Raw genomic sequence first — 25,475 nt, forward strand, 5'->3', positions numbered from 1 at the left:
ACAAATAAATATTTAAAAAGAATAAATGACCTAAACTTTATACATGTTTGTTTATCCTCATATTATTGAACTCTAATTTGACTGCATACTGGCAGAAACATTGTCTATGATTTCATTATTTTAAGTATTTTTTCCCACTTTATTGTGAGGTGAGGGTTAATGTCTTACAGTATAGGTGCTGACACATGGGTGTAACTTTGTTCTTCTCTTCATGATAGATGTCTGCAAGAAACACTTCCTCCATCCTAGGTTCTTTTAATTTTGTTGTTGTTGTTGTTATCTTTATTTATTGGATGGAGACAACCAGAAATGGAGAGAGTAGAGGGAAAGAGAAAAAACCAGGGCCCCTCTCCATCACTTGCAAAGCTTTCCCCACAGGGGCTCTAGCTGGGCCCTTGTGCTTTATAACTTGTGTTTGCACTCAATCAGGTTTACTACCACCCTTTTCCACTCAATCTCAGTCGATTTCCACTGCCTTGCATCAGGACTTCACATCCCATCTTTTTTTCCTCCTTCCACAGAGTAATTTGCTTTGGTGTAACACACCAAACCATGCACAGTCCAAGTTTCACCTCCCCCCCCCACACACTGTTCTTCTTCTTACACCTATTAAGTCAATATGTAGCTCTCCTATGGCATTTCTTTGTAAGTGATCCTATGATCCTAGTAAAAATTTAGCAAATCTCTCACCTCCTTTGTAAAATGCATTCCTAATTATTTAACTTTATTGGGTGCAACTAAAAGACATTTGCTTCTTGATTTCTTTTTTATTTTTTATTTCTTTTCTTCTTTTATTTTATTTTATTTTTTTCCTGCTGGGATATCTCTGAGGCTCTGTACCTGCATTAAAAACCCACTGCTCTTGGGGGCCAATTTTTTTTTCTTTTGCTTCCAGGTTATCTCTGGGGCTCATTGTCTGCACTATAAATCCACTGCTCCTGTGTTGGGACAATGTGCCTGATAGAGCTTAGGGAGAACCACCCCCATCCTTGGATGGAGGTCTGAGAAGATAACCTCTTGGTAAGTCTCTCTCAACCAAGGTGAGCTTAAGAGGGGGAAACTCAGACTTGGTTCTTTCCTTCTTGACTCTCAGGCCCACAGAAACCCCAGTACTTCCCTCCATTAACTGCAGGCCACATGGCCGCAGATTCACTTATTCAAAGTCACTTTCTGATCACAGAAGAACATACCTTATTACAAACTTCATCACACACCTCAGACCCCAGACAAGAGAAATTCCAAACTATATGGCTTTTTAATATCCATCTTCTCTCTGTCTCACCTTACAGGTTTAACCCTATGCTTCTCTCAAATACCTTTGGATAATTAAGTTGCTTGCGTCATGGAGAATAACTATCTTGTATCTCATTAATTCCTGTCATACCAGCCCCCTAACTTACGGGCATGCCGACCGTTAAGAAACCTGTAATTTTTGACATATTTCAACAATAATTCCCTTCATTGCTTTTCTATTTAAATCATGTCCACTTTGCTAATAAATGGATTCTAGACACGCTAAGAGTCCCCTGGTGTCTTTTACTTCATGTCACCCCGTCGTGAGTGAGAAAGAACCAGCCCGTTGCCTTTCCCCTGGAGATCACCCTGCCAGAGAGAGACCCTGAAACTCCTGGAGGCTATTTTTCCCATTTTGTTGCCCTTGTTGTCACCTTTGTTGTTATCGTTATCATTATTATTATTGTTGTCATTGCTGTTGTTGGATATGACAGAGAGAAATCAAGTAAGATGGTGAAGACAGAGAAGGAGAGAGAAAGACACCTCCAAATCTGCTTCACCACCTGTGAAGTGACCCTGCAGGTGGGAAGCCTGGGGCTCAAACCCAGATCCTTATGCTGGTCCTTATGTTTTTCCCATGTGTGCTTAACCTCTATGCTACCACCTGCCCCTGGTGTCCCTTTTATCCATTTTAGTGGATAGGACAGAGAGAAATTGAGAAAGGAGGGTCAGCTAGGAATACCAAAGGAGACCACCTGGGACCTCTACAAGACAGGACTAGAACAACTTCAGGAAGCCACCAATCACTGGGACTCTGAGTTACTTTTGCCGGGAGCTGACTCCCAGCAACTGTGAACACTTTAATTACTACCTTAAACACAAGTCAATCCAGGCAAGAGTGATCAGTAATTTGAAAAGTACTGAGACAGGGACCTCATGACATACTATATAAAATGGTTAAACCAACAAGAAGAAATATTGGAGAAATGAATTAGGACAAGAGTACAGCTAACCCACCCCCAAAGGTTGAAGCACAAACTAATGTGGTCAACATCCAAACACTAGTTAAGGAAATAATCACAGGAGTGAGTCAAAGGTTTGAAAGATTGTCATCAGAAATGCAGAAACAACAAATGAGACCCTGGATGAAAGCTCTAATTATCTCAAGGTTATTAGAGAGCTAAAGGGTGACATAGCTGAGCTAAGAACACAACTATCTGAACAAGCTAAAACAGTATCAGAACAGGGTAACAAAATGGATGAACTCCAGAAAACAGTAGAGGGGAGATAGAATAGAATAAATGAGGCTGAAGACAGAATTAGCAAAATCGCGGACAAATTAGAGACAACTAAAAAAGAAAGAAGAGATCTCAAAAAGATATTAAGAGATACTGAAAACAACAACAGAGACCTATGGGATGACTTCAAAAGAAATAATATATGCATTATTGGCTTACTAGAGGAAGAAAGAGAGAGAGAGGGAAAGAAAGCATTCTTTAGGACATAATAGCTGAGAATGTTTCTAGTCTAAACAACACAAAAGACATAAACATTCAAGAAGCCCAGAGGGTCCCAAAGAAAATTAACCCAGACTTAAAGACACCAAGACACATCATACTTAGAATGGAAAGGAATAAGGATAAAGAAAGGATCCTTAAGGCTGCAAGAGAAAAACAAAGAATCATCTATAGAGAAAACCCATAAGAATAGTAGCAGACTTCTCCACACAAACACTACAGGCCAGAAGAGAATGACAAGATATCTATCAAGTGCTCAATGAGAAAGGCTTTCAACCAAGACTACTTTATCTTGCTAGACTGTCATTCAGACTAGATAGAGGCATAAAAATGTATCAGACAAGCAACAGTTGAAAGAATCAACTATCACCAAGCCTGCCCTGAAAGAAGTTCTGAAAGGTCTCCTATAAACAGTCAGACCACCATGAGTATGTTATATATAAGATCACTCTAAAAATCTACAAATGGCATTAAAATATCTTCAATTTTTGATATCAATAAATGTCAGTGGCCTGAATTCACCTATTAAAAGTCACAGAGTAGGAAGATGGATCACAAAACACAACACAACAATATGCTGTCTACAGGAAACACACCTAACTCAACAAGACAAACATAGACTCAAAGTGAAAGGATGGAAAACTATCATACAAGCCAATCACCCACAAAAAAGAGCAGGAACAGCTATTCTTGTATCTGACATGATAGACTTTAAAATAAATTTTAAAAGATAGTGATGGGCACTACTTAATGCTCAGTCAAGAGGACCTAACAATTATTAATATATATGTACCCAATGAGAAGCCACCTAAATACATCAAATATCTACTGAAAGAGCTACAGCATTATACTAACAGCAACACAGTCATAGTAGGGGACTTCAACACCCCACTCTCTCAACTTGACAGATCATCCAGGCAGAAAATCAATAAAAAGGTCCCAGGTTCAATCCCCACCCTACCATAAGCCCCAGCTGATCAGTACTCTGCTATAAATAAATAAATAAATAATAATAAAATTTAAAAAAAATTAAAAAAAGAAACTGAGAGAGGAGGGGGAAGTTTAAACAGAGAAAGAAAGGTAGACACCTGCAAATCTGCTTCACCACTCATAAAGCTTCCCTACTCAGCTGAGAAATGTGTACTTGAACCCAGATCCTTCCATGTCCTTGAGCTTAGAACTATGTGCATTTAACTGGGTGTACCACCTCCAGGAAACCTAATTTGTTCCTTTGATAAATGGCTATTATTTTACATGTTTCTATTCATTTTACTTATAATCTGCTTTTATACCTTCTGGCAATTTTTAGGACTAATTGTTGAAGTCATCTGACCATGAAAGTTAGGATGGAATCATAGTAGTATCTGCAACTTGGTGACTGACAGGGATTTAAGATATGAAGCAGGACATTTTTTTAAATAAATAGTAACCAGAAAATAGGAATAGAGCAGGTTAAAATAGGGATTTTTAGGGTGGCAAGGACCTAGGAAGTCTATTTTAGGTATGTTCCTAGGGGTCCATAACTTTAATAATTTTTGTTTGAGCTTTATGGTTGACATGGAGGTGAACTAAGAATATTGTTTGGGAAGATGGTGCCACAGTTGAGAATAGGGCTAGAGAGCTGGATTAGGATGGAGGCTAGTCCCCAAACTGGAAAAGAATATAAATACAATTAACTGTTTATCCCTATGATCTGATCCAGGGCCCATATATATGGGCCCTGGATCAGATGATCGATATATATATATATATATTCATAAATATATATATATATATTTATGAATATATATATTCATATTTAGCACAGAAGCCTATGTAAACTCCTGGTCCCTATCAGTATGAGTTGACAGCCCATGATCAAAACTAGGAACATTCTAGGCTACACTCATTTCAAGACCTGTCTTCCTAGAGTGACAAAGTATGCTGATCCAGCCTCCCTTAGGAGAGTGTGGCAGTCCCTACCATTGTTATTTTGAAATGTTCTAGAGAGGCCCTCAAAAGATTAAGTAGTCTTATATGTTAGCAAGCAAAATCAAACCACCATCCACTGCAAGGAAGCAAAAGATGTTTATTCACAAATTCGATTCGAAACCGGGCCGAGAGGTGACTGACAGCAGTCCACCAGCTCAACCCCGAACAAGGCCCAAACCACACAATTTATAGGATTTTTGAATACACTCAGGGAGGGGGAACACATCACCTTATCAATCTATATCCAATAACATAGAAAACGCGGAATCCAATCATTTCAAACCTAGCAAAAAGCATGATCCACTCAAAGCAAATCACAGGCTAATTTCAAACATGCAAAATCACACAACCAATAGAACCTAGCCAAGTAGGGTCACTACATCCTCCCGCCATCAGCTTCAACCTTCTGGTAAACAGCTTTCTTGTGCAAAGGTCCTAATAAGCCTTGCCTGTATGCAGGGTCTTGGTAAACAACTGGTGACTTACTGATTAGGTTCTGTTTTCCTAGGGGAAAGGGTAAGGGATTTTCCATCTCACAATATAAGCAAAAAAGCAACTAACTATACTTAAAACTTTAAAACTACTGCATCTAACATTATAGACACTGAGATATAACATTGTGCACCAAAAAACATAACTATATAATACATATATAAACACATATGACATATATATATATATATATAGTCACTACTTTAAAAAATGTAAGAATTCTTTATTGGTTGTCAGGTGTTATTTCATAATAAACCTGGTCATAGATTTCTTTAGATTTAGTTTATTTAATCTATATTTATAGTTTTTCCCAACTGGGACATTTGCTGATATTTAAAAAGTCGTTTCTCAGACTTGTTTCTTGGGACTCTGATGGCATAGATATTAGCACTCTACCTCTTATTACATCAGTTTATTTATTTACTTATTTATTTGTTTATTTTTGCCTCCAGGGTTATTGCTGGGACTTGGTGCCTACACTAAGAATCCTCTGCTCCTGATGACCACTTTTTTCCCCCATCTTTATTGGATAGAACAGAGAGAAACTGAGAGGGGAGGGGATGATAGAGAGGGAAAGAAAGACTCCTGCAGACCTACTTCACTGCTTATGAAGCAACCCCTCCTCATGGGTTGGGAATCAGGACTTGAATGTGGATCCTTGAGCCAGTTCTTGAGATTTGTACTATGTGTGTTAACCTGGTGTGCCACAGCCCAGCCCCTAATTCTGTGATATTAAACAGAACACTATGGTATCTGTTGCTCTTTACAACACTTCTGTGCCTGTTTAGGTAGCTAGAAGCCTAGTACTGACTCAGGGTAGAAGCCAAGGCAGCAAAATGGAGAAGTTACTTTTTGAGGGCACTATGTATAAATCAAGATTCCCAGGGGTTGTTAGTGTTTGTACAGGGAAGTTGAGATCTGTATCTTCCCTTTCCTCTCCACAGATTCCACAGCTCATGCTGTCCCAATTGCTTCAGAGTATCAACTGTACACATGCTGTGGTCCTGTTTGAATCTGTCATTTCAGCTGCCCAAACCTGTCACAGGAATGCAAACAGTATGAGAGAGATCTAGGAGATGAAGTTTTGGAAAGCGTCAGGCAGATATGGTGAAGATATTCTTTCATCAAAGTCTTTAGTTGCCATTATAAAAGTTTGCTTCTTTAGTAGGTTGCTTTTAAAGTGTGTGTTCTAAATACTAACAAAAGTCAGGAAGCACCACAAGTAAATGCAGTTAAAATGATTGCCCCAGGCACAGGTGCTCTGCATAACACAAGGCCAATTGAAGAGAAAAGCAAGTCTTCTGGCTGCATGGCGAGAGGGCAGTTATTACTGGTAGAATTCATTCAATTCCCTACAAGCTTCTCATTTGGACCCACCCCTAGGTTCAAACTCCAATTGTGTGTCATAGGTGTAGTCACAGGAACCACTAGAAGGCTTGAGGCACCCTTAGCAACCTTTCAATTTGAACCTTGAAGATAGCATAGTGGTAATGTAAATAGACCATCAGGCCTAAGGTACAGTTTACAGGTCCAATCCCAGACACCACCATAAACCAGAGTTGAATACTTCTCTGGTGAATAGAATGAAAAAAAGATTCTTTTCTCTGGACATGTAAATGTGTGCCTGTTGTCTGACATTTGCCATTGCTGACTTCTATCTTGGCACTCAGTCATTGATCCCTAATGCTGCATTGCTCTCCCCGTGGTAGTTTGGTCATTCTCCAATTTCAGCCTCTCTTCCTGTGGCAAGTCATATCCAGGGGGTGTATCAGGTGAACTCATGTAACTATTTAAACACTGCCATATACCTCCTGCTTCTTCTCTCTGGTTAGTCACTGTTCTAGTCTTCTGGTATTGTTTCAAAGTTTTTTATCTCACTGTTAATCATTTCACTGTTAATGCCGAGGAAGGACATTGGGACTTTACTCATTTGCCATATTACTGGAATTTTCTCACTGAAGTATAGATAATTCCTGAAGGAAGCTATATCTAAGTTGGTGTTGAAATGCCATTAAAATGTATTTATATTTCATCATGGGGGTAACTTACTGGTGGAATGCAATGCTTGAGATTCAGAATTCTGTTCCTGGCATTGTATATGCCAGAGTGATTGATATTTTGATCCCCTCTTTCATAAATAAGTAAATCTATTTAAAATGTATTAAAATATATGAATATTAAGAAAGAGGGATGAATATGCAGATAGATTGAGGTGTTCATAGCAGGAATAAAAAATGCATGGAATTATTTAACAGTACATATTGAGTAATTGAAATTATATGCCTGAAATATTGATAATTTGATTGCTATTTTCAAAAAGAATATGACCTTAGAGGCTGGGTGGTGGTGAACCGTGTTGAGTACACATGTTATAATATACAATACCTGCACTGAAGCCCCTGGTCTCACCTGCAGGGGACAAACTTTGTGAGTGGTGAAGCAGTGGTGCAGGTGTCCCTCTGTTTTACTCCTTCTCTACTTCCCCCTTCCTCTCAATATATGGGTGCCTCTATCCAATAAATAAAAAAAGTAATAAAAATAAAAAAGAGACTATGACCTTAATGAATGCACTTTTTTAAAAAAGAAATACTGTGGATACAGTGTCACTAATGAACTATAGAAGGCTACAGAAATTACGAAAAAAATTGGCCATTTTCAAAGAAAGTGTAATTGATGTGATAGTTAATTTTATGTGTCATTTCGACAGGTTCATGATTTCCCAGTGCTTTGTCAAACTTAATCCTGAATGTTTTTCTAAGGTTATTTCTGGATGACATTAACATTTAAATCACAGGCTTAGAGTCAAACAGAATGCCCTGCCTAATGTGAATGGTCTTTATTTAATCAGTTGCAGGGTTGGATAGAGCAACATAGAAACCTCCCTTAACTCAGAGAAAATTCTACATCAGACAACTTGCAAACTTGACCTGCAAGACTGACTCTCACAGCCTACCAAGCCACTTTTAAGACTGTAGACTTTCCATCTTCCATAATTATTTGAGAAAATTCCTCAAAGCAAATCTCTACATGCATAGATAAAAACCCATGTAAAGGGTACTGGATTTTGAGATTTGCTTGTCAAACCTTCAACAAAAGCCTATCTACTGGTTGGGGTATCATACAACATTCATTATATCTCTAACCAAGGAGATCAAAGAAGGAAGAATAACTTGTCCATGATATTGATTAAACATTCACAAGGAAATTCTCAAATTTATATTTGAAAGTAGGATTACTCAAATGAATGCATAATTCAACAGCAGTAGATGTACTATTTAGACACTGTGTACACAGTTTAATACATTATTTCATGAAATATTAATATTATGACATTAATTTAAATTGATTTAGATATACACTCTAATAGAGGCAAAAAATTAAATGCTATTACCAAATCATCATGCCTTGCTGTTTGCAGAGCTGTTGACAGGAATGGTGCTCATCCAGGCCTTATTTAACATTTTCATTAATAAACTGTAGCAGAGAATCAACAACAGATTAATGAAATTCCGAGAAAATCATAAATCAATAAATTTAAGAATCAAGGATGCATACAGCCAAAGTTATTTGGTCATTAAAATATATAATTAGTCAAACTGTAGATGGTACATTAAATCTAAAAGGATACCAAAACAGAAAGAAAGAAAAAAATAAGAAGAAAGTGCTTGATACCCAGCCAAGGAGACATACACAGAAGTGTCTCTGGGACTGATTTTTTTTTTTATTGATACTAGGGTTATCACTGGGGTTCGCTGCTGGCACTGAGAATACACTGCTCCTAGAGATTTTTTTTTCTTTTCTTTCTAATTTATATTTTCGTCTGGTAGGACAGAGAGAAACTGAGAAGGGGCGGGAAGATAAAAGAGTCAGAGAGACCTACAGCACTGCTTCACTGCCTGAGAAGCCTCCCCCTGCAGGAAGCAAGATCACTGGTCCTTATTCAAGGTAATGCATATGCTCAACCAAGTGCTCTACCACCTGACCCCACAGGCTTAATTTTGAATTCAGATAAACTATCTATATTAAAATTATTAGGATAGACTAGAAAGAAATATTTAAATCAGGGGCTGAACAATGGCAGGTAAAAAGCACATGTTACCAGGCTCAAGGACCCAGGTTCAAACCCCTGGTCCCCAACTTTGGGGGCATAAGGTGTTTCACAGGTAATAGTCAATTGCTGCAGGCGCCTCTGTTCTCTCTCTCTCTCTCTCCCTCCCTCTCCCCTCTCCCTCCCTCTCTCTCTCTCTCTCTCTCTCTCTTATTTCTCACCGTCAAAGCAAAAAACAAAAAATAATGGCTTTGACCGGCAGTAGAGTTTTGCAATCATGGGTCATAACGCTAGTAGCAAGAAATATATATATATATATATATTCATATAAACAAAATTGAGTATCTATACACATATATCTATAGATAATATAATATATATTTATTCAATTTTGTTTATATGAAATTTTGTTTATATGAAATTATATGAAATTCAAATAGTTTTGAGTGCCTTGTTTAATATGGCTTATCTTTAAGTATTGCTGTATTTGTTATCTTTTTCTTTTGAGTTAGGTATACATTGCTTTTTATTTTCCCACTGGGGTTATTGCTAGGGCTTGGTGCCTGCACTATGAATACACTGTTCCCAGGAGCCATTTTTACCATATATTATTTTTTAATTTCTAAGATAAAGATGGAGAAAGAATGACAGACATCTGCTGACTGTTTTACCACTTGTGAATTGGATCCCCTGTTTGTAGGGAGTGGATGATCAAAGTCTGGTCCTTGAACTTCAGATATGTGCACTTAACTTGTATGCCACCATGAGAACCCCCCTCACCTCTGTCTCTGTGTTTTTTAAATTTTATTATTTATTTATTTATCTATTTTTACAAAAGCACTAATCAGCTCCGGTTTATGGGGAATTGAACTTGGGATTTCAAAATCACAAGCATGGGAGTCTCTTTGCATATTATGCTACCTCCCCTGCCCAGTATTGCTTTTTAGACTTTGGATACATGTTCATTTAAAGCTATGCATGCCCTGTTATCATTACTTAGTGGGAGCCTCAGTTTTTAAGTTCTTGTAACTAACTTCATTGTCATTACTTTTAAGATATTTTTTAATTTACTTTGTAGCTACAAAAGGATCATTGAAGGTATATTCATTACTGCACTATGGTAAATTATTCATTAACAGTAGAATCGATAAAGATCTTTTATCTTACAATGTGTTACTAAAACAATTCTTTATTAATTAATTACTTAATTAATTAATCTTGCCAGAGCACTGCCATAATCTGCTCATCATCATAACCTATTACAACGCTCAGCAACTATGTCCAAAACTAATATTTGTGGTTGTCCTGTGTCTTTTTAGTGAACCAGACACTTGCCACCCATGAAATTCCAGAATTAACTTTTATTGCTATTCATCCCAGGCTAACATTAGCAAACCTGTGATCACTACTCCATTATGATTTCATGCTATGCAACTTTGGCCTGGATTTTAGAGACGCTTGGCAATGCTTTTGAGAGCTAATGGCTCATCAACAATCTTCTCTAAGCAGCTGTTCAAAAGAATCTCCCCTGTTTTCATATCCCCAACCAACTTCCATATTATACCCTAAGAGTAGGGTCTCATTCCTACTTCACTGTAAAGATAGATGACATTTGCAAGCAACATCTGTGTAATGTTCTAAAATTAGAGAAAGAAATTAATCACATATTTACATTGCCATGATCTGGTTCCAACTGGCATTTTCAAAGGTTTATAGTTTCTGCTGTCACTATCTTGTTTCTTTCTGTAGTCACCCAACTTTGCTGTTTTCTTATACTTTCCTTTCCCATCCCTAGAATTTTTCACTTTTTCTCCTTTTATCACTCTACTGTACTCAATTCAGTTTTCACATAATGTTCTCATAGAAACCATCTGAACATTGAATTAGATGCATTTTCCCATAATTTTATGTCTTCTAAAATCACCTTGAACATGTATTTGTTGTACTTGTTTCTAACATATTCTAAGCAATGAGGTCATCCAAACTAGTTTCATGAGGTCAAAGGGAGAGATCACCACATATTTTAATAATTAAGTGTGTACAATGACTTACATGCATGTGAGAATAGAAATTACATCCCTGAAAACTTATAACTGTGTAAATTACTAATAAGTCATTGAATACAACTTAAAAATAATGCAATGGAAACTGTCAAGAATTTTCAAAGTCGTATATATTATATATATTGCTTTTGTATGTTTTTCTTTTTTAAGATTTTATTTTTTTTTTATGAGAGAGGAGGGGAAGACAGAGAGGGGGAGAGAAAGATAGACAGCTGCAGAACTGCTTCACCGCCTGTGAAGCAACTCCCCTGAAGGTGAGGTGCGGGGGCTCGAACCGGGATCCTTACACGGGTCCTTGGGCTTTGCGCCACATGCACTTAATCCACTGCGCTACCGCCCAACTCCCTTGTATGTTTTTCTATCTTGCTTATTATTTATTCCCTTTTGGTGCCCTTGTTTTATTGTTGTCATTATTATTGTTGTTATTGATGTCATCATTATTGGATAGGACAGAGAGAAATGGAGAGAAGGAGAAGACAACAGAGAGGAGGAGAGAAAGATAGACACCTGCAGACTTGCTTCAACACTTGTAAAGTGACTCCCCTGCAGGTGAGGATCCAGGGGCTCGAACTGGGATCTTTAAGCTGGTCATTGTGCTTTGCGCCACGTGTGCTTAACCCACTGCACTATCGCCAGACTCCCTATGATTTTCTATCTTGTAGGATGTCTTTACCCACTCTTGAGTATCAAAATAACACACAGGAGAACCAGTTGGGAAGTGAAATGAGAGACAAACTTTTCTACCTCTCTTTTAAAATTTTTATTAGTGATTTAATATTGATTACAAAATTCTGAGATAACAGGGGTATAATTCCACACTTTTCCCACAACCAGAGTTTGTGTCCACATTCCCTCCGTTGAAAACTACATTAAGTTCTCCCAGGATCACAGATTTGGGTTGACTATTATTTCTAAAACTATGTATATTTCGATCTATTTGCCCATGTTTTCTATTGTTCTGCCTTCTATTACTTTCTAAGTCACAGCTACTACTTCTCAGTATCCTTCTTTTTTTTGTGCTCCTCTTCTTTTTCAGGGTTCTGATGGAATTGGTGTTCAGAAGCCTCTGGTCATCTTCCCCTAAAATTTGTTGCTCTGGGAGCATTTTCTTTTCTTTTAAAATTTTTTATATTCAAGAAGAAGCTAGGTGGTGAGAGAAAAAGAACCAGATATCACTCTGGTACATGTGCTGCCAGAAATTGAACTCGGGACCTCGTGCTTGAAGTTCAGTGCTTTATGCAATGCACTTCTTTTCTGACCAGAGGGGGCATTTTCCTACAGAATTATATTATTGTGCACACAGCGTAAAGCACAAGGACCAGGATAAGGCTCCTGGTTCGAGCCTTCGGTTCCCAACATGCAGGGGAGGTCGCTTCACAGGTAGTGAAGCAGGTCTTCAGGTGTCTGTCTTTCTCTCCTCCTCTCTGTCTTCCCCTCCTCTTTCCATTTCTCTCTGTCCTATCCAACAATGACATCAATGACAAGAATAATAATAACCACAACAACGATAAAACAACAAGGCAACAAAAAGGGGGGAGGTCTCCAGGAACAGTGGATTATTGGTGCAGGCACCGAGCCCCAGCAATAACACCGGAGGCAAATAAAAAAAACAAAAAATTGTATTAGTCACCGCCCTCATGAATCCAACAACTTTCATTCATCTCCATTGATTCATCTTCATTCATCTTCATACTATTTGACCACTTGTATGTAGTTATAATTACAACAATAGTAAGATATACATATGTTTGGTTTTTAAATTTTTTAAAATGATATTTACTTATTTGTTGGATAGAAACATGTCAGAAATCAAGAGGGGGAAAGGTAGAGGAGAAGGAGGGAGACAGAGAGAAACCTGAAGCTCTGCTTTATCATTCACAAAGTTTTCCCACTGCTGGTGGGGCCCAGGGGCTCAAACCTGCATCCTTGTGCATTGAAATATGTGCAATCAAACAGGAGTGTCACCACCTGGCCCCTACATATGTTTGATACAGACTAATCCAATGATACTTTCAATACAGTTAGGACTTATTTTAGAAAATTAAACAAGGCAAAGCTTTTAGATCTACTGGGACTTTGTTGTCAGTGGGTAAATTCTGTGCTGATATACACTGCAACTTGCAAGTTGTTTAGTGTAGTCATATTTATACTTAATAATAAATACATAAAAATTTACTTCTTGATTTTCCTTCCTATGTTTTCCCTAGATTTCCACCCTTGAAATCTCTGTCTGACATTATCATACTGAAGTCTGTATCTTTGTTCTCATTTAGAATATAGTTCATTACAGAACTCATCCTCTCTTTAAAAAGTGACACACTTCTGGGAAAACTGGGTTGAAAGAAAATGAAACTGAACCACTTTATCTCACCACAAACAAAAGTCAACTCCAAATGGATCAAAGACCTGGATGTTACACTAGAAGCTATCAAATACTTAGAGGGAAACATTGGTGGAAGACTTTCCATCTAAACCTCAAGAACTTCATTGATGATACAGATCCAATTGCAAGGGAAACTAAAACAAAAATAAATCCATGGGACTACATCAGATAGAAAACTTATGCACATCCAGAGAAACCATCACTCAGACAGAGAGACCCCTCAAAGATTGGGAGATCTTCACATGTCATACTTCAGACAAGAGACTAATAACCAAAATATCCAAAGAGCTCAGCAAGCAGCAACAAAAAAGCAAATGACACCATCAAAAAATGGGCAGAGCATATGAACAGGCATTCACTACAGAAGAGATCCAAAAGGCTAACAAACACATGAAAAATTGTTCCAGGTCACTGACTGTCAGTGAAATGCAAATAAAGACAACATTGAGATATCACCTCACTCCTGTGACAATGGCATACATAAAAAAAGGACAGCAGCAGCAAATGCTGGAGAGGTTGTGGGCACAAAGGAACCCTCCTACACTACTGTTGGGAATGTAAATTGGTCCAGCCTCTGTGGAGAGCAGTCTGGAGAACTCTCACAAGGCTAGACATGGACCGTCCATATGACCCAGAAATTCCTCTCCTAGGGATATATCCCAAGGACTCCATAATTCCCAAACAAAAAGATATGTTTATACCTATATTCATAGCAGCACAATATATAATAGCTAAAACCTGGAAGCAACCTAGGTGCCCAACAACAGATGAATGACTGAGAAAGCTGTGGTATATATACACAAGTGGAATACTACACAGCTATTAAGAACAATGAATCCACCTTCTCTGACCCATCTTGGATGGAGCTAGAAGGAATTATGTTAAGTGAGCTAAGTCAGAAAGATAAAGAGGAGTATGGGATGATGCCACTCATAAACAAAAGTTTATAAAGAAGAACAGAAAGGGAAACTCAAAGCAGATTTGACTGAGCTTGGAGTAGGGCACTAAAGGAAAAATCTCTGGGTTGAGGGTGAGGTTTCAATGGGGGTGGGGGTTGGGGGAGAGCTGGGATGGGACACAGTATTTTGGTAGTAGGAATTGTTTTTATGTACACTCCTACTAATTGGTAGTCATATAAATCACTATGTAATTAATATGAGAGAGGGAAAAATTGATTGAATGTGTCAAACTTTTTAATGCAAAGACCATAGGCTGAGATTACTCTATAAGACACAGATATATACAAACAGTGTCAAAGGACTTAAATTATATTGAAGTTGTGTATGATACAGCGAATCCTAAGAAAGGATTTTCAAAGTTAACCCAATCACCAAATAATTTGATTTCAGCAATAACTATCTATTGCCTTCTTAAACCCTAAGACAGCAGGAAGCTCACACTTCCCCTATAAAGCCTATATTTCCCTCAGTCCTGGAACCTCTAGGGTGGGGTTCACTTTCCTGTATGCCTCTCTCAATTCATACCAGATGATATTGCATCTGATGATCCCAACCTAATGAATGCAACGAGTACCACCTCAGCACGTTTCACTTCAGACTGAGTCCAGAGACATAAGGTATGGAATGTCAACCATTCAGCCTCATTACTCAGTGAGACCTTTCCTTTCATAGTATTCTCTAATTCTATTTCAGGTGGTTCACTTCCTAACAAAGTCCCAAAACCTAGATACAGACCAGGTCCCATGAGATAGGGCATATGTTTAACTTTCATAAATTAGGGCAAAATACATACCTGAAAGCAAAAGTGCATAGTAGTCTGCAGAGAATCAGTATATATAGCAAGCAAGTAGAAAGACCTAAAAAGATACCATAAAATTCCTAATGAAATAGTGTCTACTTAGACTTATATACCATCCTCACCTACTTTCCATTAACTTCCTTCACTCGCTTCGAGGCTAACCTTATCAAAGTAAGGAATACAGAAGCTGTATAAGGGCAAAAGACTGGCATACTTTGACTCTAGTCACTATCAGGCCACCCCATCAGCTGGGTCCCCAGCCAGGGAATCCTGAGATTCCCAAAAAGACATGATGAGCCTAAATCTTGAATAGATCCCTCTCTCCATTGTTACCAGTCATCTCTATCAGGAACAATAAAATATACCCCTTTGTGGGCCCCCATAGAACCTTGCCCTCAACGTGGACCAACAATTGTAGAGAATGTTTCATCCTCTGAAGGGAGGCTAGACCACAAACTCTATGTTCCACCTGAGGAAGATGGTTCCTGAAATGGGGGGAGATTGGAATGTCCCTACTCATGACCACAGTGGGGGTGGGGGGACTCATATAGTCATGGGCTTTTTGGCATATAACTAAAATAGGATTACTATCTATAAAAGTGAGACCCCCCCCAACTCTTCATATGAACTTTTCCAGCCTTTAGGTTCATGATTAGTCAACTTTTTTTTTTTTTGGCTCTGTATGTTAACTCTTTTTCAGCCACCAGGTTGCAGATGCCAAACAGACTTCCTTGGACAGACAACCCCACCAGTGTGTCCTGGAGCCCTGTTTCCCCAGATCCCTACCCACTAGGGAAAAAGAGACTCATGCAGGGAATATGGATCAACCTGTCAATGCTCAATGCCCATGTTAAGCAGGGAAGCAATTACAGAAGCCAGATCTTCCACCTTCTTCCTCCCATAATGACTGTGGGTCCATACTCCCAGAGGAATAAAGAATAGGAAAGCTATCAGGGGAGGGAATGGGATATGGAGTTCTGGTGGTGAGAATTGTGTGGAGTTATACTCCTCTTATTCTTTGTTTTTTGTCAGTTTTCTTTTTATAAATACAAATTTTAAAAAAGTGCACACTTCTTTATGGGTCCAGGTAAAATGTATACTCACCTTTGTTCCCATCTTATAATTTTCATTTGACTTCAGAATACTGTTTAAAATACTGAAAATACATCAGTCAGAAATCAAGAAATCAGGATGTGTCAAGAAAATGCCTGACTTGAGTAGGGCTTTTTGTGTGTGTGTGTGATTTGCATGGCCCAAGTCCAAACCCTGGCCTCATGTGAGAGGTGCTATGACACTGAAGAAAACTCAGGTGCTGTGGTATATACTCTCTCTGTCTCTCTGTCTCTCTCTCTGTATCTCTCTCTCTCTCCTTTTCCATGACCCCTCCTTCTCTCTCTCTCTCTTTCTGAAAAAGTTGCCAGAATGGTGAAACTTACTACACATGCATGCGAGTGCGCGCGCATGCGCGCACACACACAGACACACACACACACACACACACACACATTATCCTTTTAATCTAAAGAGACAATGAAGTTAGTATGTAATATAATAATGTGATGACACTGTAATCATCTTTTTAAAATTTCACTATTGGGAGATGAATGGTTTACAGTCAACAGTAAAATACAGTAGTTTGTACATGCATAACAATTTCACAGTTTTCTGTGTTAACAGTACAACCCCAACTAGGTCCTCCTCTGCTTTCCTGGTTCAAGTCTTGTAATTGTCGTTTATTTATTTATTTATTTTCCTCCATGTTTTCATGTTGACATGATTCTGCCTTTTCTTACAGACTCTTTATTTCATTATTATTATTATTATTATTATTATTATTATTTGACTTTCGTTTTTGTTTCCAAGTGAGTGAAATGTGAAAAAAATGAGAGAGGGAGGTGAAACTCTACAGCTATACACCATTATATATGATGCTTTCCTTTTGCAAGGTGCTCCTATATATTGTGTCATGGGCTCAAACTTGTGTTTTTGAACATGATAAAGTGTGCAGGCTTTCATGCGAACAATCTCTTTGCCCCCAAAATATGTAGGAGTAGAAGTTAATGCTGGTGATAATTTTTTCAGGAGCTTTAGTGAGGTGGATATAACAGTCACACAGTCATTCATAGAATTTTTTCCTGGAAGAAGTAGTAAGATCTGAGTCAAAAAAGGCTGGATGCAACGAAGTAAGTATAGTTGGAATAAAATGAACCAGAGTCCAATAAATAGGAAGTCAGACCTGAGACTGAACCAGGGCCAAACTTCTGTGACTTTGTGAGTCATGTAGGTATTTGTGTACTGTTGAAGAGAAAACTGAAAGCCACTGTAGGTATTTGGGTAGGGGAGGTGTTTGATGGTTTAAAACCTTTCTGTAGAATGACAGATGGAATGATGTCAGGAGCAAGAATAGACTGACTAGGCAGATTCCATGTAACTGTTCACTGGAAAATTCAGTAACAGCCAGGGACTTGCTGTGATTATGTTACTTTAACTTATTTATGAATTTACTAACATACTGGCCACTCTGGGATGTGTCAAATATTGACTATATATACCTGTTTGCATAGCAATTCCTCTCATTCATAGAACATCTCAAATTTACATGAGTTTTTTTTTTCTTTCTTTCTTTACTGAACTACAAGATACAAGTTACCAAAAAGTCAGATACAGGATATAGACCTTATTATTTATCGCCGGTCATATATGTATACCACAGCACCAACACTTCCTTCAGTGTGCTTGGGGCTGAGACTGGAACTAGGTCAAGCACATGGCAAAGCAGTACACTATCCAATCAGCTGACTTATTTTGCTGACCCAATTCCTATTCTATAGGAAACCCATCTTTAATTTATTTGAAAAATGCTTTGATTTTTCTCTTTATATTATCCAGTAGACTGGATATTAGATGCTTACATGTAAATGTCTTGATATTTACCCTGATAGGTTTTCTTTGAGAACCTGAATATGTGATTTGGTGTGTGTCATTAATCTTGGAGATATTTTTTCCCAGACCACTGCTCAGCTCTGATTTATGTAGGGTGGTGCAGGGGATTGAATTTGGGATTTTGGAGCCTCAAGCCTGAGATTCTCTTTGCATAATCATTATGCTATCTACCCAAGCACCTCTTGAAGAATTATTGACCAATGATAGTAATTTCTTTTTCTTTCTCTCTTTCTTTCTCTCTCTCTTTCTCCCTTCCTTCCTTCCTTCCTTCCCTTTTTGTTGTCCTTGTTGTTTTATTGTTGTAGTTATTATAGTTATTGTTGGATAGGACAGAAAGAAATGGAGAGAGGAGGGGAAGACAAAGAGGGAGAGAAAAAGATAGACACTTTCAGACCTGCTTCACAGCTTGTGTAGCAACTCCCCAGCAGGTGGGGAGCCAGGTGCTCGAACCAGGATCCTTATGCTGGTCCTTGTGCTTTGCGCTACCTGCGCTTAACCTGCTGTGCTACCGCCAGACTCCCCCCGTAAAGACATTTGTTTTGCTTTTTGCCCCCCTCTTTCTCTCATAACTAGTAACATATGAAATATGCCTCACTAAGGCATATTCCCTACAGTTCTTGAATATTGAGCTTCATTAATAAATTGTTACTTTTATTTCATTTTGGAAATTTTCTATATTTTGTATTCAAACTCTATTTTTTTCACATCTTTTCCCATTTTAATAAAGAATTCGCTAAAAACATTCTATTTGTGTGAATTTTTAATAATTTTTATTTCTTAGTTCCATCTAAATATATATACTGCCCATTATAATTACATATTTCCTGATTTTTCTTTCAGATACATCAACATATTAATCATAGTAACTTGAAATGTGTATTCTAATAATTCTAGAATCTCTGACATCTGGTGCTGGTTTGATATTTGTGTTGTTTCTGTAGACTGTACCTCACAATTTTGTGTTAAATGAGAAAATGCATTATGTGATATGGACTGAAGAAATTATCCTTTTAGTATAAAAGTTTAGCATTAATCTATAAGGGTTGGTTTGCATTTGTTATTTGCTACGATTCTAAGTGCTTCCTTTTACCTTGTCTTTTATTATTTTATTTTTTACCTTACTTGAAACATAGTCATAGAAGATATTGTAGTAGTCTGAGTTTTACCCTCAACTCTGATAGGACTATAATAAAAATACTTTCAATTATGAAGTTAATGAAAAAGCTTCAAGAATATTCCAAAATGACAAATATCCATGGAAACTGCCCAAAATACAAAAACATTTTTCTTCATTGTCTGTTATAAAAATCTAGTGAGATGGGAGTCAGGCGGTAGCGCAGCAGGTTAAGCGCAAAGACCTGAGTAAGGATCCTGGTTCGAACCTCTGGCTCCCCACCTGCAGGGGAATCGCTTCACAGGCAGTGAAGCAGGTTTGCAGGTGTTTATCTTTCTCTCCCCCCTCTCTGTTTTACCCTCTGCTCTCTATTTCTCTCAGTCCTATCCAACAATGACAACATCAATAACAACAACAGTAATAACGATAACAATAAAACAACAAGGGCAACAAAAGTGAATAAATAAATATTAAAAAATTTAAAAATCTAGTGAGAATCCTGTAGGTCAAAACAAAATAAAGTTGTCCCTAAATCTAGTTTATATGGAGCTTTAACTCTTTCAATAATCCATACTCAATGTTCATATTCAATAAAGTGACAGACTTGCCATATAAGTATCACTGTTCTAGCTGGCTTCAGTAAAACTTTGTTTTCTTGTCTTGTTTTTGGCAAAATGAGCTATTATTTATTGTATCTCTGTGTATTTACTGTATATTTAAGATTTGTTGGTAGCAGTTTATCTTGTGACTACAGTTTCTGATGGACCTCAGAGAAGTCATTTTTTTATTTGTTTTTTCCATTCTTTGCATATTAAAGAGTATATTGGTAATGATTTCTGAGTTATTTGCTTGGGCTGATCAAAAGTCTCTTCATCTCTGAAAGATTATTTAGGTGGATCTAAATTATTGGTTGGATACTTTATTATTATATTCTAACACTTTAGCCAATTTACATATAGTACTTTGATTACTTCTTTACTTTCACTTCATACTTGCACAATTCCTGAAGAGAAGTTTATACTTCTCATTTTTCATTTTCTACATTTAAAATGTTTGCTTCATCAGCTCTGGGTTCTTATTGTATTGTTTAGAAATAATATGCAGAGGCATATTTTCTGTAACTGTAGGTGTCACAGAATTAAAATTCCTCTAGTTTCTTGTTTTTACTTCCCTTATTGATTTTTGGCTTTCCTAGGCACTTCTCTGCAGAAAATTTCTGAGTATTACAGCTCTTTCAGCTATAATCTATTATTACTATATGGGAGTTGTATTGATGTGACTACAAGATATTGGAAGGGCTATCATTCTCTAGTATTATGATTAGACCGCAGTGTGTTAGTGGGCCAGTGTCTCTGACTAGCTTTCAGAATGATGTATCTCACTGTTGTGTCGCACCTGTCCCTTTCACTACACTAACAGGAATGATGGGAGAAATTATCCTTCCTGCAGGTGGAATAACCTTCTTGAAAAGGCTTTTATTTAGCTATCAGACCTGTGCTAAGGAAACCACTCAGCACATTTCAGCAGGATGTTTTGTTCTTCCCCTCACTGGGCCATAGTCAGAAGTCTTTTCAGGTCTCTACTGCAAAAATGTGGTGAAAATCTATCATTAATGTTTGACCTCAATTGTTTTCCCTCTCAGACTAGTTATTTTATTGTATTTTTGTTATTACCATCAGCGTTATTGCTGGCACTTGGTGCCAGTACTACAATCCACTTCTCCCGATGACCACTTATTTCATTCTTTTTTTCTCCCTTCTATTTTATTGAGAGAGATTGGGGAGATAGATTGAGAGAGAGAAAAAAATAAATAGATAACTTTAGACCTGCTTCACCTCTTGTGAAACATTCCCCTGCAGGTGAGGAGCAGAGGCTCAAACCTGGATCCTTGGGCATGTGTAGGCCTAACCAGCCGCCCATTATCCAGCCGATCAGACTAGTTCTTAATCAGCCACCATCAATTCTCTAAAATTATTTGTTAAGTTTTCCTGGCAGTTTATAGCCCACAAATTCCAGAAAACAGGCGCAGGATTCTGTATTTTACTTCTCATTCCAGATTCTGCAAAAATGTTTTGCCCTATGATCTCGTCTCCCTGATGGGCCCAAGTAAAACTGTTGGGAGTTTTTGTATTTTGCTTTGTCATTGCTGCAACTAAAAAAAAGGGCATTGAATCTCTTTACACATCAAGAAGATGCCTGTAACTTTAGTATAAAGAAAAAAAAAAAAGGACAAAATATAGCTTGCCTATTTTGTTATGCATGCCATGTAGTTTTAAACTCAATCCCTACCACATTGGGAGAAGTTACCATGTTGTGATGTCTTTCCCTCTACCTCTTCCAGTGCCTGAATATATGGGACTAGACCAGTGAAGTTCTGGAAATGACAACAAAACAAAACAAAAAACAATTTCAAGAATTTATTTAGATAATTATAGCACCATAATAGGACAGTGATATTTACTAAAGAACAATCCTCTTTAATTCTCTTCCTTATATCACCACTTTATGAAAATAATAAGATTCATGCAAGTCACAAGAACACACTTTCATCTTTAATGACAGTTTTTAAATTATATTTTTCACAGATGTTATACTTTTCTGTTTAATCCTGTCTTCAGTAAATCATCACATTTTCTCTAGGTTACAGGTAGCTTTAGTTCATCAAAAATCAATTTGCAGCTTTAATGTGGGTGCCTTTCGCCCAAAGCAATGACTTCCTGTTGTGCTGCAGAACTAAAAACAATAATTTGTCTATGTGCAGTTTAGATCTCAAATTCTAAATGTAATTGAGTGCAAAACCATGCTTTATAAACCGTTACACTCATCTTTATAGTTTTAATGTTGGAGAGGACATCTTACTGAGGTTTTTCTCTGTTTTTTAGTTTAATGGACTTAACTATTTTATCACCACCTCTCAAATAATTTGTGGAGATATATTATCTTTTTGTGCATGTGTCCTAAATGAACCCAAATACTGTTTGTTAAATATATGACAAAGAAAAGTAAACATCATTACTTCAGATACAACTACATCAGAATGTTTTCTTATGTATATATTAATTAAACTTTCTTCACAAAAATATAAACACCCTCTATCAAAAGAAAAAAAAAAGGAAGGTCAACCAAAACCACAATAACAGTAATAGTAGAATGGTACAAGCATCAAACTAGTGATAATTCATGTGAAAAAAACAAAACATAAACATAAGAGGAGTGGCCAAGAGACTGGATAGAAAACTCATTGGACTCATGGGGTGGGAAATGGACACCTTGGCAGGAAATGTGATATAGCTATATACAATTTGAAGAGCGGTGACATAATTCACATCAAGCATATATAGTCCTATAAAACAAGATAATCTAAAAATTAAAAATAAAATTATTCATGACAGGCTGAGTAGATAGCATAATGGTTCTAAAAAAGACTTCATACCTCAGGCTCTGAGGTTCCATATTTATCACCAGCACAACCATAAGCCAGGGCTGAGCAGTGTTTCTCTCTCTCTGTCTGTCTTCCTCTCTGTCTCTCTTTCTGTCTCTTCCTCTCTCTCTCACATCATATTAACATAAACTGCTCCAAAGTAAAGTACTATAGGGTACGGGGGAGGATTCAATTTCTGGAACATGATGACAGAGGAGGACCTAGAGGGGGGTTGAATTATTATGTGGAAAACTGAGAAATGTGAACAGGGGTAGATGGCATAGTGGTTATACAGACTCTTACTTTTGAGGCGCCAAAGACTTAGGTTCATAAGACGGTGAATTCACCTTCTTTACCCCATCTTGGATGGTGCTCAAAGATAAGTGAGATAAGTCAGAAACAAAAGGATGAATATGGGATGAATATTCTCACTCATGGACAGAAGTTGAAAAACAAGATCAGAAGGAAAAAACTCTAAGCAGAATTTAGACTGGAGTTGGTGTACTGCACTAGAGTAAAAGACTCTGGGGTGGGGTGGGGGAGGTGGTGGTTCAGGTACTGAAATATGGTGGCAGAGGAGGACCTAGTGGGGGTTGCATTGTTATGTGGAAATGTTATGCATGTACAAACTAATGTATTTTACTGTTGACTGTGAACCATTAATCCCCCAATAAAGAAATTTTAAAGAATATGCCTATGGACATAGAGTATTATGGCTTAGTTCAAATATAAGAAAGGTTCATATATTTTTCTCATATATATATGAAATTCCAAAGATTTCTATAGAATTTAAAATGCATCTTCATACTATGTCTCCTTTCCCAATTACATTAATCTCAAGATTATATAATTAGATGGATTGCTACCTTTTATTTGTCACCCAGTCTTATTCTGAGTTTATTTGTTGGCACGTCATTAACACAGTGTCAGAAGTAAATTAAGAGACCTTGAATGTGCATCATGGAAGTAGCACCTATAATGACCCTTTTGAAAGCTTAGACTTGTGGGTTACAATTGTACATTAAAGATATGCATTTGTAAATATAATCTACATACCAGCATGTTGTGGTATGTTTTGTTCAAGAATAACTGATTGCAAAATTTGTTAACACTTAAAATAGGACAGACATTTCTGCTACTCACATATACTTGAATGCTTTGTTTAGGTTGTTTCTATATCAAGTCTTCCAAAGTAGCTAATATATATATTTTTTCTTGACTTACACAAACAATTGTCCTCTTCATTTCTCTTAAAAAATAGCACTCACTGCAAATTCCAGCATGAAGGCTTTTTCTTTCTTTTGCTTGGATGTTTGCTACTAGGTTATATACATGATATAATTATTTATTTTTTTTATTATTTCTCCAGGAAAGGCTACAATGAGTCAAAACATTGTATAGCCTTCTGTACATCACTGAGATCTTGTTACTAATTTTCCTTTAGTGCATGAAAAAAGCACCACAGTAGTCCTAATTACCTAGCTGTATAAAGATCTGTTTACACTGCTCATCTTTTGCTGGTACCTTCAAACTTGGGTTTCAGATTTCCCAACATTCACAGAAACTATATAAACTGCTGGTGAAAAATAAATGTATCTTGTGCTTCCCAGGAAGTAGTGCAGTGGATAAAAAACATCAAAGTTTGAGGTCCCAAATTTGATCTTTAGTATTGCATGTGGCAAAAAGATAATATGGCTCTTTCTCTTGCCACCAGCCCTGTAAATATATAAATGTAACACATTTCTGAGACATTTGTTAATGTTTGATAAAGACAACTTTATTCAAGAAGACAGTTGTGATGAATATAAGTTATGGTGATGGAATTTTGTGATGAGAGTAAGAATTTATTCTTAACCTCAAAATAAATACATAAGGAGGAAGTGGGAATGTATATTCAAAGAATGGATTGAAGTCAGTGAATATAGAAAAAGAGGAGTTCTGGTTAAATCTGTTCAATAATTTCATTCCTTGGTGCATCTGTGATTCTCAGATAGCTCCTAGGGCATGGGGGATGACAAAGAACCCAATCAATTATCAAGAGGTAAAAAAGCACAAGAAAGGAAAATTCTTGCTAAACTGGCTTAGTAATGCTCTTGCTCAAACTGGATTTTACAAAAATATTCCAAAGTTAACCCAAGTTAAGTTTCAGGAGCACACTTAATATGTGACCAAGCAAAGATTTGCTATGCTTAATATGCTTTCTTCTTAGGAGTCTGGCACTTTGGTATGATCCACAGAAAAGACAGTGCCTCTCCACAGTATCACTACTGAATCTTTGAGCATCTATCATAGTGTCTATGCCTTTGGTGTAACAGCAGTCAGAAAGCTGGAGTCTGTTCTCCCTACACTTCACCCTAAATTGCTTTTCCCTTTGTTTATCCTGCTGTACAGTCATTATCTTTGAATAATGCCTAGTAATTCCTATGTGGAATGTTTGTCCCGTAAGAGAGTCATTGCAAACACGTGACCTTAAAAAAACCCTTAGCGTACCTGCACCCTAAGTTAGAATAAGTTGAATCACTCTGTCAGATT

This window comes from Erinaceus europaeus, chromosome 14, assembly GCF_950295315.1.
Source record: "Erinaceus europaeus chromosome 14, mEriEur2.1, whole genome shotgun sequence".
NCBI lineage: Eukaryota > Metazoa > Chordata > Mammalia > Eulipotyphla > Erinaceidae > Erinaceus > Erinaceus europaeus.